Source organism: Caretta caretta, chromosome 1 (assembly GCF_965140235.1).
Source record: "Caretta caretta isolate rCarCar2 chromosome 1, rCarCar1.hap1, whole genome shotgun sequence".
In the NCBI taxonomy this organism is placed as follows: domain Eukaryota; kingdom Metazoa; phylum Chordata; order Testudines; family Cheloniidae; genus Caretta; species Caretta caretta.
Window position 1 is genome coordinate 277545570 of NC_134206.1, and position 8730 is coordinate 277554299.

Sequence of the window (8730 nt, forward strand, 5' to 3'; positions counted from 1 at the left end):
GGCTATGTGGGCTGATGGGGCATTCTCTGTAATCATATTTCCCTGCCACATTGCCACTCTTTTATGGTTTTGTTGTTTTGTATCCTTTGGAGGATTAAGCGAATGAAGAATGGGATTATTTAATACCCAAGGACAAGATATCACAGCATTCAGTGCAAGCCTAGTGGCCTAATAACAAACACCAGTATTTGAATTAGTACCCTTTTTCTGACAGTCTCAGAGAGCCCAAGCATTGAATGAGCATAAGAGTGAAGTATCTTCTTATCCCTGCAGGGGTTCTCAAGTTCAGAGGAAAGGCATGTTAGTGGAGTAGCACTTAGGCTTACCATGCTGTGTTTTCCCTGTGGATAAAAAATAGACTTCAATCTCCAAAGAGAGCATGAGGACTAGCATTCATTTAAAAATCATTTTTGTACAAATGTGAAATCTAAAGGCCAGATTCTCTAGCTTGATAAAGGATTAGTGAAATTGGGGGAGGGAGCATCAAGCAGCCAATTTAGGCTCCCAGATTCTCTGTCATAGCCCCAAGGCAGGTTTGAGCACAAGTTAACTTGTTCTAACTTGTGCCAGCTGGCAACAGTCAAAGGACTATCCACCAGCTGAGCACTGCATTCTATCTACTCCTACATCATGCTCCAATTCTCCCTTCCCTGCACCGTGGACTGCAGGGAGGCTGGCATTGGAACTGGCTATTCCAACTCTATATATTTTGGGGACACAACCATCCTAAGGGAATTCCTAGCTAGAGGGATTCAGCCAGTTCTGCTCCTTTTGTGCTGACTGTCTGCAGCAGAATGCTTCTGGTGCTCCCTGTGGGGTAGTGCAGATCCCTATCATTTCAATGCAAAGCTCTAATGATAAGGCATAATCAAGCCCTGAGTGACTATTTTCAGATGTTTCTGTCTTCTGAACTAAGATGTCAAGATATCTGTGAATCGTGATAATTAACCTATGAACATCCTGACATATAAATATACTGGCTTATAGAAATACCAGGTATTGTGGAAAACAGTGTCTCTCTTCCAAAATGTTGGCCTTTGACATATGCCATAAATATAAAGGGAAGGGTAACAACCTTCCTGTATACAGTACTATAAAATCCCTCCTGGCCAGATGGGGAAATACACTTTCTACCGTAAGCGAAATGCTGTGACTCACCCAGACAATTATCCAATGCCACGCACAGATGAGCTATTGGAGAAACTGGGATATGCGCAGTTCATCTCTACCTTAGACTTAACCAAGGGGTACTGGCAAGTACTGCTGGACGAATTCTCCAAGGAAAGGTCAGCCTTCATCACCCATTTAGGGCTGTATGAATTTAATATGCTCCCTTTCAGGCTTCAAAATGCACCTGCCACCTTCCAAAAACTTGTAGGTGGTCTCCTAGTGGGATTGGGAGAATCTGCAGTCACCTACCTTGACGATGTGGCCATCTTTTCTGATTCATGGGCAGAACACCTGGAGCATCTACAAAAAGTCTTTGAGCGCATAAGGGAGGCAGGACTAACTGTTAAGGCTAAAATGTGTCAAATAGGCCTAAACAGAGTGACTTACCTTGGACACCAGGTGGGTCAAGGAACTATCAACCCACTACAGGCCAAAGTGGATGCTATCCAAAAGTAGCCTGTCCCAAAGTCAAAAAACCAGGTCCAATCCCCCTTAGACTTGGCCGGATATTACAGGCGATTTGTACCTCAATACATCCAAATCGCCGCCCCACTGACAGACCTAACCAAAAAGAAACAGCCAAATGCAGTTCAGTGGATTGAAGAGTGTCAGAAGGCCTTTAACCAGCTTAAAGTGACACTCATGTCTGACCCTGTGCTAAGGGCCCCAGACTTTGACAAACCATTCCTAGTAACCACAGATGTGTCCGAGCATGGTGTGGGAGCAATTTTAATGCAAGAAGGACAGGATCAAGAATTCCATCTTGTCGTGTTTCTCAGCAAGAAACTGTCTGAGAGGGAATGCCACTGGTCAATCAGTGAAAAGGAATGTTATGCCATTGTGTACGCTCTGGAAAAGCTACACTTTGGGGATGGCGTTTCCACGTGCAAACTGACCATGCTGCGCTACAGTGGCTTCATACCATCAAGGACAATAACAAAAAATTTCTTCGGTGGAATTTAGCTCTTCAAGATTTTGATTTTGACATACAACACATTTCAGGAGCTTCTAAAAAAGGTGGCTGATACACTCTACCATGAAAGTTTCCCAGAATCAACTGGTCCAAATCGTCCTTAAGATGTGGGAAATGTTGTTAGTCTTTACACAGTTAGTAGTATAGTTAGAGATGCATGTGTTTTATTAACTCTGTTTTCTCCTTGAGCTCCAGGAAGAAATCACAGCCAGTGTGGAACCTGCTGTCCAACACTATCTGTGATTTGAAGGGCATGTCATAAATATAAAGGGAACGGTAACCACCTTCCTGTATACAGTACTATAAAATCCCTCCTGGCCAGAGGCACAAAATCCTTTTACCTATAAAGGGTTAAGAAGCTCAGGTAACCTGGCTGGCACCTGACCAAAAGGACCAATAAGGGGACAAGATACTTTCAAATCTGGGGGGTGGAAGGTTTTGGTCTGTCTGTTCTGTGTGTGCATGCTGGATCAAGGAAGCAAGCAATCCAACTCCATTGGAATTAGTAAGTACTAGCAAGGGAATGCGTTAGCTTATTTTTGTTTTTGCTTGTGATTTTCTCTGTGCTGAGAGGAAGGTATATTCCTGGTTTTCTTTTTGTAACTTTAAAGTTTGGCCCAGAGGGAAATCCTCTGTGTATTTGAATCTGATTGCCCTGTAAGATTACCTTCCATTCTAATTTTACAGAAGTGCTTCTTTTACCTTTTTTCTTTCTAATAAAGTTCTGTTTCTTTTAGAATCTGATTGGGGTTTTTTTTAGTGTCCTAAAAAAGCCCAAGGTTGGTCTGTGCTCATCTTGTTTATTCTCAAGCCTCCCCAGGAAAGGGGGTATGGGGGCTTGGAGGGATATTAGGGGGGAGTAGGAACTCCAAGTGGTCTTTTCCCTGAGTTTATCTGAATCACTTGGTGGTGGCAGCATTACCTAATCCAAGGTACAAGGGAGAATTTGTGCCTTGGGGAGTTTTTAACCTAAGCTGGTAGAAATAAGGTTAAGGGGTCTTTCATGCGGGTCCCCATGTCTGTACCCTAGAGTTCAGAGTGGGGAGGGAACCCTGACAACATGTAATTCCAGGGTGACTGCATGGTCATTAACTTAGAAAAACTGATATTATAATAAATATTGGTCAGTCTTGCATAAAACCAAGCAGAACACAATTGTAATTGCTTAGGAAAATGCCAAATCAATGGTGTTAACCTGAACTAACACAAGGAAATTTCTAGAAATTTTTGAGAAATACTGTGAACTGCTCACTATCATTTCAGTTACTAACACAATCCAGGCACTAGTGGAATTATTATTATTATTATTATTATTATTTTGGTAGGAAGACAAAGCTATTTTTAAGAAGGATTATTCTACAATATATTGATTAAAAGTATATATTGCAAAGTTAAGAATAAAGGTCTATATCAAGCAATAGTAACCGCAAGGCTCTTTGTTATCCTCTCACTTCTCTCTCAAAAAAGAGAAGTGTAAGGGTAAAGGGGACATTTTGTATGGTAGGGTTTTTTTTTCAGTGAACAAAGGTTGAAATTGTATGTCTCAAGGGCCACAGACACTCCCTATCCAGCTTAGACAGATGTTTCCAGTAGCAGTTAGAATCATTCAGTGTTCTAGGTACTGTAAGCACATTACCTGCCCGTGGGGTAACACTGCTTGAAGTACTGAAATCAATAGCGCTACTTGCAGACTAAGGGACTATCCAACAAGGATAAAGCTAGCTAAGTCTGGTTCACAATGAACACAACTCTGTACTTTCACTCTCTCTGAGGGATATTTAATGTGTATTCTCTTTCTTTGTTGTTTTCCTCAATTTCAGATACAAATCATCCACAGTGAAAATACATCTCTTGCTCTTCACAGTGTGGAAAACATAACATTTAACAGATTGTTTGCAGAATGATGAAAACACCCAAAGCATGGTAAATCAGTACGCTCCTAGAAGTGACTTAAGGCTAAGGTTTTCTAGCATTTCTAAACTGGCCATGTTCCTCAAGAACTTAGAATAGCCAGGGCACAGTCTGCCAACTGGGGATAGAAAGTAGCTATGGGCCTACTGGGGGTGTGGTCCATGCCAGAGCTACGGGGGGTGGTGCCTCTTCCTATGCCGGCTTTATACCCATTGGGGATTCCCCACACTGGGTGATTCTGAGGATAAATGTGCAGTAGCTGGTCCCTTTGCACTGCCCATGTGACACAAAGGGAATAGAGCAAGACAGAGATTCTGGTTGATATTCTTGTCTGCCATGTAAGAAGGTCTGATGTTGTTAGATGGTTACCTTAGTTAGTAGTATGCTATGCACTATCAGTGCCCTAGAAAAGGGAAGCATGCTACAGTGCCCCCGACGACAGATACACAGACACAGGCTGAAACTCCCTGCTCTTGTCTGTAAATTAATGTAGTCACTAAAAGCTTAAAATAGAACTGTGCAATTATAGTAAGTGAAGGAAACAGTCATAAAAGGAGCATCTTTCACAAATTCTATTCACAGCTTTGGGGACTTTTGACAGCATAGGATAATAAAAAGCAGTTAATTTATTGACAATAAAAGAGGAACAACTGCAGTTAACACATAAGAAAAGCTATTTTAGTTTAAGATAGAGATGAATGGGAGGGGCACACAAATCATGCTAGATCTTAATCTAAAGTCTAGACACAAAGGCTGATGAACAGATACAGGGCTCTGTTCCAGCTGCTCTGCACATTTCCATTGGCAGCAGCATCCCAAAGCAGCCATTGTGAGGATCATTGATCCACTTAAGGATATCTGATGCTCTCAACCTCAGACAGTCCAAAAGCTCTGAGGTCACTCAGACTAGACTTCGTTATGGAAGTCCATTGGGTCACGGGAATTGGCATATCTTTACTATTTTAAGCTAGTTAATCAGCATTTGAGTTACTAGAGTTAGTAGTTAGTTAGTAGATGTTTCAAAAATGGCAGTGCAATGAGAAATCTAAGGGAACCAACTCATTTGCATCTCCATGTTTAAATAGTAAAACCAGCCTCTGAGTAGCTAATATCTTTTCTCCTCTTAGAGGTGTCAACTTGTGGCCAAAGTCTGCTCAGCTAGAAAACAAAGAATAATTTTATCCATTACTGAATAGTTCAGAATGCTTTTAGCTTGATCCTTTTTCTCTTTTTCCACCAGACTATCGCAAATAGCTGAATTGCCTTAGTATCACAATGAAAGTTCTAGCTCAATATCATGTCAGAAAATAGCAATGCTAGAAGCTTGTCATAAGGGATACTGAGAAGATATGGTAAAAAATGTAGCATCTGCTACTATAATAATAGTTTTAAAGGAAAAGTGGCCCAAGTCCAAATAGTTGGGGGTTTCAGAAAGTAACAATGGCAGCTATCCAGGTTAATTTAATAGAAATATGGCACAGATCACACCTTCTGGAAGAAGAGGGCCAGGAGTCAAACAAGGAAAAGTGCATGAGATAACTCTTGCAGAATTTTTCTCTGTATTCTTTAGGGGGGTGGAGCGTGCTTGCTTCTCTGTGGAAGAAGGTTTGACCTCCAAATCCAGCAGACTCTAATCTTCTGGAGGCATAAGGCCATCTGCACAGAGGTCTTGTACCACTGTATCAGGGCCAGGGTTCCTTTCCCCTTCGCTCAATGGAGCTCCCTAGCCTGCAGCTGCCCTTTTAAAATGAGCTATACAGTGTGGAAGGGCTCATTAAGAAAGTTCACTTTCCTGAGTATACCTCCAGTGGAGTTGGTGGGTCCCTCAGCCCTGTTCTTGACCCCCTGGCCCATGCATAAGTCCTGGACTCCATGGAGAGCTCTCTGCAGAGTGTTGGGAAGGTCTGGGTTACATGAATACATGTAATAGAGGAAGGTCTGGGTTGCACACTGAGAGTCTCATTTTCCTGTTTCTTTACAAGAAGTTTGCACACCTTTACTACCTCGACTACCTTAGTATTATCCCATTTATCATAGCTGATGTATATTATCCAATTTAACAGGAAATGCAATAGGTATATTTTCCCTTCATTTCTGCTGTAATCTATTAATGATTCACCAGATAGATTCATTGTAGTTCAGATGCTTTAAGACTGGTGTGCTGAACCTGCTTGGAACTGGTATTTACTGGTGATGGTCATGTACTAGTGATGAAACTACTTTGAATGTGATGGTGTGTAAACTTCTGTTTGGAACCTGAAGGTAATAAAGATTTGTGTCTCAAATTTTGGTATTCTGTGGAAATGTGTCATTCAGAATGATGTTGCAAGAGAGAGTCCTTGCTGACGGACAGGGTAGGGCTGATCAGAAAGGTTCATTGATCACATCAGGGCAAAGGTTGTTGGTGGGTGTGAGGATATGGAATTTATTGCTGATGCTATTTTCATCAAGGGTGCCTGCCAACTAATAGAGGATGAGAGAGGAAAGCTGAAATATCGAGCTACCGCATTGCTTCAGTCTTCAGCGTAATGACTAGGGAGGTGGTGGAATCTCCTTCCTTAGATATTTTTAAGGTCAGGCTTGACAAAGCTCTGGCTGGGATGATTTAGTTGGGGATTGGTCCTGCTTTGAGCAGGGGGTTGGACTAGATGACCTCCTAAGGTCCTTTCCAACCCTGATATTCTATGATTCTACGACTGTGAAAGGAGCAGGGAACAAACCCAGGGTATCTCCATAGTTAGTGCTAGTCCAGACAAGGCTTCGGGATTGTTTTAAGAGCTTATGTGCAGTAGCACGGGGAAATGGAGAACAGAACTGAAGATGCCCCTCCCAGTGCTGATTTTTATGGAAAAAAAAAACAGAAATGTGGTCCCTCCGTATGCAAACTGGAGCCCATCAGCAGGAGGCTCAGAAATACCAATTTCAATCAGAAATATTCACTTCAAAAAACCATTCACAGCTTTTGCAGGGTGAGGAGTGCTTCTTGCCATGTGAACTCTCAGGGTGCTGCATCAAGTTAAACAAATAAGCATCCTACAAAACATATATACCAAACTGGACACTACATCTTTCTGAAGATTGGCATTTTGAATTTTAGGAAATCTGCTCTTTTAAAAAAATGTTTTCACAAAGGATACTAAAAATCAGTGGGCTGGTTCCCTCACCTACTGCCTCCCAAAACAATTAGGAAGCTGCTATTTTTCCTGAAGTGATCCTAAATATTTTGCAGCATCATAGGACCATTATCTTCTACTTGGTGCCACTCTCCTTCTCCCGTTCTGATAAGTGGTGAGTTTGTGACATCAATAAAGTAGTATAATTGACAGAATGGAGTGTCTTCACAGCTCCTTGGACTAGCAACACCACAGCAGGTGGGGGCATACAGAGAAAACATAAAATACTCTTACAAAATCCCTTTTGTACAGCATCTCATTGGGAAATTTTAAAGATACTTCATAAGCTTTAATGAACTAAGCCTAGCAACTCCCCGATGAGGTAGGTGAATAATTAGGGTGATAGCCTTATCCCTGCTCCAGCCTATTATAGGGGGTCAGGGCATCAGCAATGATGCCTGATGGTTAGAGTCAGGAGCCTGGTACCAAAGCCAGGATCAGAGCCACATGCCAAGGTCAGAGTCAGATACTACGCCAGTGCTTAATGCCAGAGTCAGTGGTATGGCATAGGAGCAAAGACCTGAAGTGAGGCAGGAAAGTATGAACTGGGAAGAGATGAGGATAAGGAGAACAGGAACAGGCAGGAAAGTAGGACTCAGAAGTCAGACAAGTAGTCAGGAACCACAGTAACACCCAGTTGCTCAGACAAATTCCTGTGCCTCTTTGTGGTTTAAGTAGTGCGTCCCAACCAATCAGTGAGGCTGGACATCTCCCCCATCAGGTGCTTCATGGGTGTGACCCTTTGTGAGCTAGAAGAGCTGCGGTGTGGTGGCCACAATCTGAGCCCTGGTTGCAGAACCATGTTCAAAGCCTTCAATCTCTCACATCTGTATACGTTGGGTAGAAGTGATGAAAAGGTGCTCTAAAATTCCACTGATGCAGGTATTGCGGGAGACAGCCATAAGACTACCCTCCGAGTAAAATCCCTGATGTAAGGGGTGGGTGTCAGGGCCTGTAACAGGGTGGTGGCCAGGAGGTTCTGTTAGCCCAGCCCCAATTAAGGGGTATTAATTGCTGCTGGCTGGGTATGGCTTGCCTAAGGGCTTCAGCAGAAACACCTGCTGGCCTTATCAGGCAGGGGGCTATATAAAGCTGGCAGAAAGGAAGCAAAGGGGGGGGGACTGGAAAGGGAGGAGGCTCCGGCTCCGGCTCCGGCTCCGGCTCCGGCTCCGGCTCCCTGCTGAATGAAGAAGTTAGCTGTTCCCCAGGGAGCTGTGTGGAATGGACTGTATATAAACAGTGATGGGAACTGACACTGTGAATAAGAGGGCACTGGTGCTTGCATGCTAAGCAGTCTTCAACAGATTTGTGGTACGAGTAGTGAAGGGCTCCATTACAGAGCCCCAGGAGACGGCACTGTGGAGATGCCAGGCAGTGTAGCAGCCCCAGGAGACTGGCATAATGTGTTTCTGGAGCAGCCCAGTATTGGGAGGACACAAAGCTGGTTTAAAGTCTCCTTTTGCCAGGCTGTGAGTACAGTGCTGTCCCTCTACAAGAGGCAGC